The following is a 14,384-nucleotide window of genomic DNA, read 5'->3' as shown; positions in this document are numbered from 1 at the left end:
TCATACATTTGAAGATCGCTAAGAGGAAGCGTTGCGAGAACGCGGTTGATGGAGTCATACTCACAGCGATTCAGATCGCGGTGGATTCCAATTTATGCGTCAAACAACGACACCTCCGCCTTCAACACACGTGCAGCACGTTGACGTCTCCAATGTCTTGATCGAGTAAGGAGGGAGAAGAGGTTGAGGGAGAGCTCCAACAGCACAACGGCATGGTGACGGTGGAGCTACGTGGCACTCCGACAAGGCTTCGCCAAGCACTACGGAGGATGAGGAGGTGGAGGAGTAGGGCTGCACCGAGAGAGAGAGAGAGAGAGAGATAAGTTGTCTCAAAACAGCCCCAAACCCACCACTATATATAGGAGGAGAGGGAGGAGGGTGCCCACCCTTCGGTTTTCCCACCCTAAGGAGTGTGGCAGCCCTAGATTGGGCAAGGGGCGGCGGCCAAGGGGTGGAGGAGGTGGCGCCCTAGGTGGGCAAGCCCACACTACTAGGGAAAACCCTAGTAGTAGCGCTTGAAATATGCATAGCAGTAGCGCTGGGCCAAGCGTTACTGTTATAGCGCTACAGCTAAACCCTAGTAGTAGCGCTGGTATGGGCAGAGCTACTCGTAAGTAGTGTTAGGTGTAGCGCTTCCCTGTCCAGCGCTACTGATAACTATCTATAGCGCTTGTCGATATGGCGCGCTGCTGCTAAGCCGCGCTACTGGTAAGTATTTTCAAGCGCTACTGGTAAGTATTTCTGCTTTCACAGATTTGCACCCTGTAGGTATTTGTGATGTATTTATACAGGCTCTATACAATAGTTTAATCACATCATATTAAATATACACTATTCTCACATATCATAGACATACAGTAATCTCGTCATACCATCATCATCATCATCATTCAACCCAAATATCATCACATCATCTTGAAAAGAGCGATACATAAGTGCGATCATGTCATGTCTCGAATAAGTTCAAGTACATGGTCATGGCACACCCACAAGCTTCATCATCTCTATCTACAACATGATGTAGAAGAAAAGATCGACCAGCATGAGGAAGAGCGCGACTATGTAGTACCGGTGGTCCCACCCCAGCTCATGCTGGAGTGTCCATCTCAAGTAACTATTTCCACTTCGGCTCTGGTGTCGAACCCTCTGTGGCTAGCACCTGGGTACCGGTGCACCTAGGCCTGAGCGGCTGGCGAGTGGTCGTAGTCTCCTGGAACCCTCCCAACGTACACGGCGTAGTAGTCCTTCTCCATCTCTGATCTAGGTACATGCACTGTGAGTTGTTGCTTTGAACGTGTCGGGACCCCGATCCTAAGCCATAGGAATCTAGCATGTAACACATCGCATCCCTTTGTGGTCTCACGCACGGTTAACTCCACGGCTGCAGCCTTACCTTAGCCGGGACCGTTTGCGTCTTTTGACTCACGTATGCGATAGTGTCGCTAGCAATCCAATGTCAAAGAACCCGGATCGACATGTCTAGTCATAAACCAAAGTGGCAGTACCGCACAAGGACAGGCATACATGACCCAACAAAGCAGGTGTCGGTCATCGGCGAATGTAGACGAGTCGTAGCAAGCTACAAGGACTCCATTACATCGCGTGACATTTCCCCAAAGGGGACAAACACATCAGCTAAGAAGGACACATGCCGGTCAACCAATGTGTCCGGAGCAGTAGCGAACTACCAAGGCTCGTTGGATCACAAAGGGGCATTTCCTTGTAAGGCGTGCTACTAAAGTTCACGACTAGGTATTCGAACCCCATACATACCAAGTAAGACACACGTACGCATGGCATACCGATATGTATAGATACATCGGTGGCATCACAACATAACCATAAACATACAAGCTTTATTTAAGAGGCTCGGAAGAGCCACACACATAATATTACACATTAAGGGTCTCACGACCCATAATAGTAGTCATACAATACAAGCCATCGGAAGAGTTATAAACTGTCTGGGTACAGACAGGGCAACTAGAAGGCACATGGCCTGACTATACTACAGAGCCGACGTAGGGCCAGATCGTAGCTGGGACACCAGCTACTCGTCGTCGTCGATGTCTACGAAGAACCCTCCATTAGGGTCATTAGCAACCTCTGCAACATTTATTAAGCAAACATGAGTACGAAGGTACTCAACAAGACTTTAGGAGAACTAACTACTCATGCAAGGTATCAAAAGGTATTGTGGGGTTTCATGCGGGAAGCCAGCATTTGACTCGTGGCTAGACAACTTGCACTTTGAAATTAGTTTTGACAACTTGATTTCTCGCACACGAGTCCACTAACACCACAACAATACACTATCGTGGAATCATTCCGTCTCCATACGGAAATGCCGTCCATGACACTCACGCTTATCTTGACAATTTTATGAGTAACCATTGAAGTTATCTATGAACAACATATGTCTCCAAGTAGTCCATATCCGCGGACGCGGCTATTCGAATAGATCATAACCCTGCAGGGGTGTACTTCGTCACACACGCTCCCGCCGCTTATCGCTATGTGCACGTCATGCAACTCGGCAACCTTCAAGCGGAAGCCCAGCGAGGGAGTCGGCCACGACCGTTAACCACACTAGTACCTAGTCCAGGTTTATCTCCTATCTGAGAGTAACCCGTACGGAAGTCCGGCCGAGGATTCTGCCACGGCCTCAAACGATGTGCGCAGGGTTCCCAAGCCCACCATCCGGGTGCCCCTTGGTACACCGTGCCACTGCCTACCGCATCACGGCCCACCTCTCAGGTCAGCACCATGCACGGCCTCCAGCATTACTATAAACACCAGAAACTACTTGCAACTCCTGGACCGAGTACTACGCGATTAATAGGCCGAGCGGGGTCATATTTCAGGGCCCAGCATGTGGTAGTATCTAGTCTTCGATTACATACACGGAACTCAGTTCCTAAGGACGGTTCCAATGAAACAACCCGCCATGTACTCCTACACAGCCTTTCACCGGTACCTTTACCAAATCAAGTTCAACACACGACCTTTGCTCATCAAACACATTTCACAATTCTGTTCATCTCCCAGATGACAGACCATACACAACTCTAAGCATAGCATGCATAGTAGGATAAGGCACATCACAGCTCAAGCAACTACCAGGTATGCTAGGTTGCAAGGTTTGGCTATTTACTGTGACAAGGTTAAGTCATGCAAAGGAAGTGGGTTCAACTATCGGGGCAAAGTAGTTGAAGCATTTGATCTTAAATGCAATAAATAGGTGCAGGAGCAAGAACATGGGAGTTATCGGAATGATCAAAGGGGTTGCTTGCCTTGTTGCTCAGAGGAGGAACGATATCCGTCAGACGGATATTCGGTGGAATCCGGGGGTGCGGAGCCTACCGAAAAGAATGGCAACATTCAATAACAATCATATGCACTCAAAATGATGCATGAGCATAGCATGAGAATGCAAGGTGATAAGTTATTATTTTCAACATGTATTAGGTTTAGAGTTGATTTGAATCACATTCGAATAGCAATTCAAACGGGGTATTCTCGGATACCGATTTAATTGATTCGACCTGATGCTCAGATCAACTTGATGTTAACATGCATGAAATGTCATGTTATGATACTGATTTGTAATTAGGGCACTGTGTGATCATTGCATATATAATGAAATTTGAATATTTTTGCAAATTCAATTTATAAAGTGATTAAAAGAATTAAATTATTCCTTATTTCACAATTTAGGGTTCTGTAACTTTTTCAAACATAGTTGAAAATAGTATAATCAGAATCCTTGAATTTTTCTGATACTTTTTCATATATAAATTATTTTCATTGGAGTTACAGATTAATTTCTATGATTTTTACAAATTTTAGCAATTTCCTGAATTAGTTTTAAACTGGAAATTCTATTTATTGCCTCAGGCTGACGTCAGCAGGTCAGCCGACCTGTTCAGGTCAAACCTGATAGGGGGGCCCCACTGGTCAGCCTCTCCGGGACTAATCCCGCGCTGACCAGCCCCTAATTGGGGTTTGACCAGGCGTGGGGCCCTCTGGCAGCGACTGAGGGGAGGGCGATTACGCCCTAATGGTCGGCCACGTCGACGCCCACCGGAGGGTGGTCGCCGGCGACCAAGCCCGCGGCGGAGGGCTCGCCGGAGGCGACCTAGACGGAGCTGCACAGCACCAAAACGCACGCGGTTGGCAGCTACAGCATGCTCGCAAAGTGGCCGATCTGGCAGGACCAACTGAGAGGCTAGGGTCACCGGAAGAGGCGTCGGCGACGAGCCGGAGTGGCGGCCGAAGCTCGGCCTTCTATGAGGGGCGGTTCTAGGGCACGGGGAGGGCAGCTGGAGGGCTCGGCACGCTCCTGGAGGCTCCAGGAGTTCGAATCCTAGCTCAGGCGCGTGGATCAGTCATCACAGCGACGGCAGCGACATGGCCGGCAGCGAGAAGCTCTCGGCCTTGGTGGGGAACTAGGATACGATGCACGGGAGAGCGTGGGGCAAGAGGGGAAACGACGACAAGCTCACGGCGGTTCCCATGGCGCTGAAGAGGGGCTCGGGGATGCGCCGGAGGAAGCGAATCGACGGGAGAGGTCCGGCGGCCGGAGGTGGAAGACGACGGTGTTGCGGGCGTTGCAGGGCTCGAGGAAGCTTCGGCTTCTACAGAGATGACCAGGGCGGCGAGGCGGAGCTAATGGCGTTCTCTGGGAGGGAATCCTATGGCCAGGGGCACGGGAAGCTCGAGCTCGAGCTCGGCTCCTATGGCGGCAGCGGGGAGGAGGAAGAGATCCGGCGGAGGGAGAGAACCGAGGCGGGGAATGGATAGGGGAGGCTCTAGGGAGCTTATCCCCGTCGTCGCCAGCGCGAGGCGGCGGCCAGGCAGGCACGCAGGTGCGTGGCCGCGCCGGAGGGGGCGGCGGCCACATCCTGCTGCCTACTGGCGCGAGGGAGGGGACGAGCGAGGGAGATGGGCCGGGCCAGGCTTGGGCGACAGGTAAGTTTTTTCCATTTTCTCTGTTTTTGTTTTTCTGTTTTGCTAATTATTGTTTTGCCAATTAATCCAGCTCCAAAACAAAAAGTAAAAACTATTTTAGACCTCCTGAAATATTTGTTATAATATCCCCACCCATTTCCAAGGTTTTCAACATTTTTGGAAAATTATAGTTTCTGATTTCAATTTTTAAATTTGAAACCAGTGGCTTTTTGCAATAATTCAAAAGGCTTAAGGTGTCAAGGAATTAGTTTTCTCCAATGCTCGTTTACTTTCATGATTTATCAGAAAGTTTGAACATTTCTTGAGGCCATTTTGGGTTCATTGATTTTGAACTAGTTTGAGATTTCCTTTAATTGAAATGGTGGCTAGGGTTTTGAGTATTTCCTTTGCCACTTTGTTGTTTTTGTTGAAACTTCTTAGATGCAAATGCAAAGAAGACATGAGCATAATGCTATCTTGCTTAAGGGTCAGGGATGTGACAACTCACCCCCACTCAAAAGAATCTCATCCCGATATTTAGAAGTCTTCGGGAATAACGCAGGATACTCAAGTCGGAGACGATCCTCTCTTTCCCAAGTTGCCTCCTTTTCAGAATGATTTGACCACTGAACTTTAAGAAACTTGAGGTTTCGACGTCGAGTGGTACGCTCAGCTTGATCAAGAATACGCACGGGGTATTCTCGGTAAGAAAGGTTATCTTGTAGATCAAGCGTTTCGTGGTCCACTTCATGGATAGGATCCGAAAAGCAACGCCTGAGTTGCGAGACGTGGAAAACATCATGAACCTTCGAAATATGCGGAGGAAGTTCCAACTGGTAGGCAACTTCTCCTCGTTTGGCAAGAATGCGAAAAGGACCAATGTAACGAGGAGCCAATTTGCCCTTGATACCGAATCGATGGGTACCCTTCAAAGGTGTAACCCGAAGGTAAGCCTTCTCGTCAACTTCAAATGTCACAGCCTTATGATGACGATCATATTGGCTCTTTTGACGAGACTGGGCTGTTTTCAACTTTTCACGAATAATGCGAACCTGCTCTTCTGCATCCTGGATCATATCCGGGCCAAAGAGTTGCCTCTCTCCGGTTTCTGACCAATTAAGAGGGGTTCGACATCTTCGTCCATAGAGAACTTCAAAAGGGGCTTTGCCCAAGCTTGATTGATAACTATTGTTATAAGCGAATTCGGCGAATGGAAGGCACTTCTCCCAATTCATACCGAACGAAATAACACAGGCTCGGAGCATATCTTCTAAGATTTGATTCACCCTTTCTACTTGACCACTTGATTGAGGATGGAAAGCAGTGCTAAAAGATAAGTGAGTCCCCATGGCATTCTGAAAACTTTCCCAGAAGCGAGAAGTAAAGATACTTCCACGGTCCGAGTTAATTTCCAGGGGAACACCATGAAGAGACACTATTCGAGAGATATATAACTCTGCTAGCTGGCTAGCTGTTATACTCTCACGAAAAGGAAGAAAATGAGCCACTTTGGAAAGACGGTCAATGACCACAAAGATAGCATTATTTCCTTTCTTGGTCTTGGGAAATCCGGTAATGAAATCCATGCTAACTTTATCCCATTTCCATTCAGGAATAGCTAAAGGTTGAAGGGTGCCAGCAGGCCTTTGATGTTCTGCCTTAACTCGGCGACAAACGTCGCAGTTAGCAACGAACTCAGCAATTTCTCTCTTCATCCTAGTCCACCAGAACCTCTGGCGTAGGTCCTGATACATCTTAGTACTACCGGGATGAATGGTGAGAGGAGAATCATGAGCCTCCTTAAGGATTAACTGCCTTAGATGTGGGTTCTTAGGAACCACTAAACGATTCTGGAAGAACACAACACCTTGATCATTCATGGAAAATTCTTTAGCGTTTCCGCTAAAAATATTCCCCTTGATCCGTGATATTCCCTTGTCACGCTTTTGGCCAGCTATAATTTGATCCTTAAGAGTAGGCTTCGCCACCAGGGTGGAAAGGAATCCTTGAGGAACAATATGAAGATTCAACTTCGGAAAGTCCTCATGGAGATGTGGTTGACCTTGTTGTAGCATCAAATTGTTACAATAAGATTCACGACTTAGTGCATCGGCCATAACATTGGCCTTCCCCGGGGTGTAAGTTATCCCTAAGTCGTAATCCGAGATCAACTCAACCCACCGTCTTTGCCTGAGATTCAAATCCGGCTGGGTGAAGATATATTTCAGACTTTGGTGATCAGTGAATATTTCGCAATGATTACCCAAAAGGCAATTTCGCCAGGTTTTTAGTGCATGGACCACAGCTGCAAGCTCAAGGTCATGTGTGGGATAATTATCCTCATGTGGACGCAACTGTCGAGATGCGTATGCGATCACATGACGATCTTGCATGAGAATGCAACCTAATCCTTGTCGCGAGGCGTCGCAATAGATAACAAAGTCCTTAGAAAATCTGGTGGTAGCAACACAGGTGCGGAAGTCAGGCGTCTTTTCAGTTCCTGAAAACTATGCTCACACTGTGGTGTCCACTCGAACTTTTTATCTTTCTTGAGGAGTTCAGTTAGAGGCTTTGCAACCTTGGAGAAATTCTCGACGAAGCGGCGACAATAGCTCGCTAGACCAAGAAAACTCCTAACTTGCTTAACCGATTCAGGTTGAGTCCAATCAAGGACAGCTTGAACTCTCTCGGGATTGACAGCAATACCCTTACCAGAGATTACGTGGCCTAGATAGGTCACTTCTGGTAACCAGAATTCACATTTTGAAAATTTGGCATAAAGGCGATGCTCTCGAAGTTTCATCAATACCAGCCTTAAATGCTCGGCATGTTCTTGTTCATTCTTCGAGTAGATTAGAATATCATCGAGGTATACCACGACGAACTTATCCAAATACTCCATGAAGATTGAGTTCATCAGCCGAGAGAAGGTGGCTGGGGCATTGGTCAAACCGAAGGACATGACGGTGTACTCATATTGGCCATAACGAGTAACAAAAGCCGTTTTTGGAATGTCCCCGTTCTTAATCTTGATTTGATGGTATCCCAACCTCAAATCCATTTTGGAGAAGACTGAGGATCCAGCGAGCTGATCGTACAGGTCGTTGATCCTGGGGAGCGGATACTTGTTCTTAATGGTGACCAGATTAACTGGTCGGTAATCTACAACCATCCGATCCGTTCCGTCTTTCTTCTTGACGAAGAGGACGGGGCAAGCCCAAGGAGAAGAGCTAGGACGAATGAAACCCTTTTTCAAGGCCTCATCTAATTGCTTCTTAAGTTCGGCTAGCTCCAGGGGTGCCATCTTATAAGGTCTTCTGGCTATTGGAACAGTTCCGGGAACAAGATCTATCACAAACTCTACATCTCTGTCAGGTGGAATTCCTGGCAGTTCCTCTTGAAAAACATCCGGGAAGTCACGGACTACCGGAATGTCTTCAAGTTCCGGAAGAGGGTTGGCATTTAAGGAATAGAGCTGGCATTTGGCAACTCGAGTAGAGACATTTACTATCTCACCCGAGGGATGGGTAAGCTGGACATTTCTAGAATGAGTATCAATCTTGGCATAGTGAGCTGACATCCAGTCCATGCCCAAGATGATATTAATATCCGAAGATTTCAATGCTGTCAATGAGGCTAGAAAAACTAGCCTGTCTACTAGAATTTCATTGTCATAGGTTATCCTGGAGGTTTGCCATTTACTACCAGGGGTTTGGACGACCAATGGGATTGGCATATCACAAAATGACATGTTATGCAACTGTGCATAACTTTCTGAAATGAAGGAATGAGAAGACCCAGTGTCAAAGAGAACGGACGCTGGGTGATGATTAACAAGAAGCGTACCCAGCATGACGTCAGGATCCTCTGCGGCTTCTTCTGTTGACACATAGTTCACACGGCCACGTGCAGGAGTTGGCTTTACATAATAAGCTTTGCCCGACTTGGCCTGCCCGACGGACTTTCCGGGTTGCTTGGCACCCACATTCTGAGGACACTCATGGGAATAATGCCCTGGTTCTCCACACTTGTAGCATATCACCTGGTTGGCACGTGGTGCAGCATTGCTAGCTGGACCACCATAAGCTTTTGCTGGAGGGTTGGCCTGATTCGTCTGAGGCGCCACGTAGGATGGCCTCGGAGTGTATCTTGGCGGTAGAGAACTGTTTGGAACCCACAGCCTGCGTTTTGGAAACGCGGAACCAGAAGATGAGCCAAAGTCACGGGAGTGCTTCCTTGTGGCTTCGAAGTCAGTATGACCAGTCTCCGCACTGATCGCTTTGTTGACCAGGGCTTGAAAACATGCACACTCATGGAGACGCAGGTCTCGACGGAGCTCAGGGCTCAGACACTTACGGAATCTTGCTTGCTTTTTGGCGTCAGTAGACACCTCCTCTGTTGCATAGCGGGCGAGGTTACCGAACTCGCGGCTATAGGCATCCACAGACAACTTGCCCTGAGTGAAGGCACAAAACTCCTCTCTCTATCTGTCCATCAGGGCCTCTGGAATATGGTGCAGACGAAAAGCTGCGCTGAAGTCTGCCCATGTGGCCACTGGTTCAGCGGGACGCATAGCTTCAAAATTCTCCCACCACAGATTGGCGGGTCCCTCCAGGAAATACGTCGCGAAGGTCACCTTGTCGGCCTCACACACATCCGCAGAGCGAATCTTGCGTGAGATGCTGCACAGCCAGTCATCAGCGTCGAGGGGATTGACAGAATGATGAAACTTTGGAGGATTCAGCTTCACGAAGTCATTGAGGGACACTGCAGCATTCCTAGGCTGTCGAGCCGTATTCTGCTCAATAAGCTCTAGCAGTCGGTTGGTCTCCCTTTTGTTTCTTTCTGCCTCAAGCATCACTTCCACCAGAGAAGGTGGGTGAGGAAGGTCTTCCTGCGACGCTTGACTACCCTCGCCTTGCTCATGAGCAGGGGCACGGTTCAACCTGGTGAACACCATCCTGACAAACAAACTCATAGCTTAGACCAATATCATATCAATACTAGCTATGGATTAAGAATGTACTGAACACACGGAATGCGGAAATGAATATCCGAACAACATGGTAACAAGCAACTGCTATATATACACCATGGTTCATACACACCCTTACATAGTTCAGTACAAACTTACTCGAAGAGCAAACTACTTAAATGGTGGAACTACTCATCAGAGGCTTACAAACTTCCTATACATTATTTATCTAGGCCTCCGGAATTCATTTCACATTACTACCATACTTCACAAGTCACGCAGGACTGTGAATGTACGGCTACTACCATACTATCCTTCCGCTCACAGCTCAGGCATCCGCATAGAACATCTCATAGAGATTACCTCCATGACCTGGAAGCTCAACCTGCGGATCAGGAAACACTCTAGCCTGAGATCCCTGGGATCCATAAGAAGGGTGTGGCCTTGGTCCCCTGACTGGTGGTAAGAGGGGTCCCCGAAGAGGTGTGACTCCTCCTATAGCTGGCCAGTCAACGTGAGCCGGAAGATGGGTCCTAACAGGGTTCAGCAACTCCATCTCTCCATACCCTGTCTGGACTACCGGTGCCAGCTGCGTCAAAACTGTCCACAGACGGGCACGGGTAGCATAAAGCTCCATGCGGAGAGCACGAGCATCCATGTCTCTGTTCTCTAGCATCTCAACAGTGGACTACAGAAGTGGATCCTCCATAGAAGAATCAAAATAGACTCCACTGAGGTATCCCTCTTCACCAGACTGAGAGGCCGGAACATAGCAGAACTCTGAATTCCGCAGCAGTGCATGTCTCGCTCTCATAATAGTCAGCATTGAATAGGCAGCATCCTGTACTGCCATGTCAACTGTGACCCCCAACCCATAGGACCAATGGATTGACTTCTCAGCTCCAGGGTAGTCTGGAAATACCCTAACAGTGCAGATGTACTGGCTCTGGTTGAAGTCTCGGTACTGTTCCTCCACTGTGTACTCGGGGTACCAGCGGTAACCGCACACCGACATCACCCTGACCAGCATGGCCGTATGACCCGGTACATCAATGCACCTGGTCAGACGTACCACCTGACGAGAAGGACAGCCAGGCATCTGTAAATAGAGAATAATGCAAAAGCATTAGAGCTCTGAATGCAAAATTGGGCAGCATAACGGCTGTAAATGATCAAAACAAATTTGAGACAACCCAAAATGGAAAAGCGTCACCACTAACCTATCTAGTTCAACTCTCTGGTCACCAAACTTACTTCCTGCTTCCTAGGAATAGAAGAAACCCAATATCTCTCGTCCCGTAGTCCTATAAGCTATCGATCGGAAACACGAGCCTAGGAGAAGATGAGTAACCTAGTCCTTAATTCCTGCAGAAGAGACGAGGATGACCAGAATATAATATCTTGAGAAGAGAACAAAAGTCTTACGTTCCCTTCCACAAACAATTCCCTTATATATAACTAAACCAATTCTAGACTCAACTTCGACCAGTTTGGCTTAGTAATCCTACAGTCAGTCAGGCTCTGATACCAACGCTGTCGGGACCCCGATCCTAAGCCATAGGAATCTAGCATGTAACACATCGCATCCCTTTGTGGTCTCACGCACGGTTAACTCCACGGCTGCAGCCTTACCTTAGCCGGGACCGTTTGCGTCTTTTGACTCACGTATGCGATAGTGTCGCTAGCAATCCAATGTCAAAGAACCTGGATCGACATGTCTAGTCATAAACCAAAGTGGCAGTACCGCACAAGGACAGGCATACATGACCCAACAAAGCAGGTGTCGGTCATCGGCGAATGTAGACGAGTCGTAGCAAGCTACAAGGACTCCATTACATCGCGTGACATTTCCCCAAAGGGGACAAACACATCAGCTAAGAAGGACACATGCCGGTCAACCAATGTGTCCGGAGCAGTAGCGAACTACCAAGGCTCGTTGGATCACAAAGGGGCATTTCCTTGTAAGGCGTGCTACTAAAGTTCACGACTAGGTATTCGAACCCCATACATACCAAGTAAGACACACGTACGCATGGCATACCGATATGTATAGATACATCGGTGGCATCACAACATAACCATAAACATACAAGCTTTATTTAAGAGGCTCGGAAGAGCCACACACATAATATTACACATTAAGGGGTCTCACGACCCATAATAGTAGTCATACAATACAAGCCATCGGAAGAGTTATAAACTGTCTGGGTACAGACAGGGCAACTAGAAGGCACATGGCCTGACTATACTACAGAGCCGACGTAGGGCCAGATCGTAGCTGGGACACCAGCTACTCGTCGTCGTCGATGTCTACGAAGAACCCTCCAATAGGGTCATTAGCAACCTCTGCAACATTTATTAAGCAAACATGAGTACGAAGGTACTCAGCAAGACTTTAGGAGAACTAACTACTCATGCATGGTATCAAAAGGTATTGTGGGGTTTCATGCGGGAAGCCAGCATTTGACTCGTGGCTAGACAACTTGCACTTTGAAATTAGTTTTGACAACTTGATTTCTCGCACACGAGTCCACTAACACCACAACAATACAATATCGTGGAATCATTCCGTCTCCATACGGAAATGCCGTCCACGACACTCACGCCTATCTTGAAAATTTTATGAGTAACCATTGAAGTTATCTATGAACAACATATGTCTCCAAGTAGTCCATATCCGCGGACGCGGCTATTCGAATAGATCATAACCCTGCAGGGGTGTACTTCGTCACACACGCTCCCGCCACTTATCGCTATGTGCCCGTCATGCACCTCGGCAACCTTCAAGCGGAAGCCCAGCGAGGGAGTCGGCCACGACCGTTAACCACACTAGTACCTAGTCCAGGTTTATCGCCCATCTGAGAGTAACCCGTACGGAAGTCCGGCCGAGGTTTCCGCCACGGCCTCAAACGATGTGCGCAGGGTTCCCAAGCCAACCATCCGGGTGCCACTTGGTACACCGTGCCACTGCCTACCGCATCACGGCCCACCTCTCAGGTCAGCACCATGCAAGGCCTCCAGCATTACTATAAACACCAGAAACTACTTGCAACTCCTGGACCGAGTACTACGCGATTAATAGGCCGAGCGGGGTCATATTTCAGGGCCCAGCATGTGGTAGTATCTAGTCTTGGATTACATACACGGAACTCAGTTCCTAAGGACGGTTCCAATGAAACAACCCGCCATGTACTCCTACACAGCCTTTCACCGGTACCTTTACCAAATGAAGTTCAACACACGACCTTTTCTCATCAAACACATTTCACAGATGACAGACCATACACAACTCTAAGCATAGCATGCATAGTAGGATAAGGCACATCATAGCTCAAGCAACTACCAAGTATGCTAGGTTGCAAGGTTTGGCTATTTACTGTGACAAGGTTAAGTCATGCAAAGGAAGTGGGTTCAACTATCGGGGCAAAGCAGTTGAAGCATTTGAATTTAAATGCAATAAATAGGTGCAGGAGCAAGAACATGGGAGTTATCGGAATGATCAGAGGGGTTGCTTGCCTTGTTGCTCAGAGGAGGAACGATATCCGTCAGACGGATATTCGGTGGAATCCGGGGGTGCGGAGCCTACCGAAAAGAATGGCAACATTCAATAACAATCATATGCACTCAAAATGATGCATGAGCATAGCATGAGAATGCAAGGTGATAAGTTATTATTTTCAACATGTATTAGGTTTAAGGTTGATTTGAATCACATTCGAATAGCAATTCAAACGGGGTATTCTCGGATACCGGTTTAATTGATTCGACCTGATGCTCAGATCAACTTGATGTTAACATGCATGAAATGTCATGTTATGATACTGATTTGTAATTAGGGCAGTGTGTGATCATTGCATATATAATGAAATTTGGATATTTTTGCAAATTCATTTATAATGTGATTAAAAGAATTGAATTATTCCTTATTTCACAATTTAGGGTTCTGTAACTTTTTCAAACATATTTGAAAATAGCATAATCAGAATCCTTGAATTTTTCTGATACTTTTTCATATATAAATTATTTTCATTGGAGTTATAGATTAATTTCAATGATTTTTACAAATTTTAGCAATTTCCTGAATTAGTTTTAAACTGGAAATTCTATTTATAGCCTCAGGCTGACGTCAGCAGGTCAGCCGACCTGTTCAAGTCAAACCTGACAGGGGGGCCCCACTGGTCAGCCTCTTCGGGACTAATCCCGCGCTGACCAGCCCCTAATTGGGGTTTGACCAGGCGTGGGCCCTCTCGCAGCGACTGAGAGGAGGGCGATTACGCCCTAATGGTCGGCCACGTCGACGCCCACCAGAGGGTGGTCGCCGGCGACCAAGCCCGCGGCGGAGGGCTCGCCGGAGGCGACCTAGACGGCGCTGCACAGCACCAAAACGCACGCGGTTGGCAGCTACAGCATGCTCGCGAAGTGGCCGATCTGGCAGGACCAACTAGGGAGGCTAGGGTCG

The sequence above is a fragment of the Hordeum vulgare genome, chromosome 2H (genome assembly GCF_904849725.1).
Source record: "Hordeum vulgare subsp. vulgare chromosome 2H, MorexV3_pseudomolecules_assembly, whole genome shotgun sequence".
Classification (NCBI taxonomy): Eukaryota; Viridiplantae; Streptophyta; class Magnoliopsida; order Poales; family Poaceae; genus Hordeum; species Hordeum vulgare.
Note: the sequence above shows the minus strand (reverse complement) of the source record.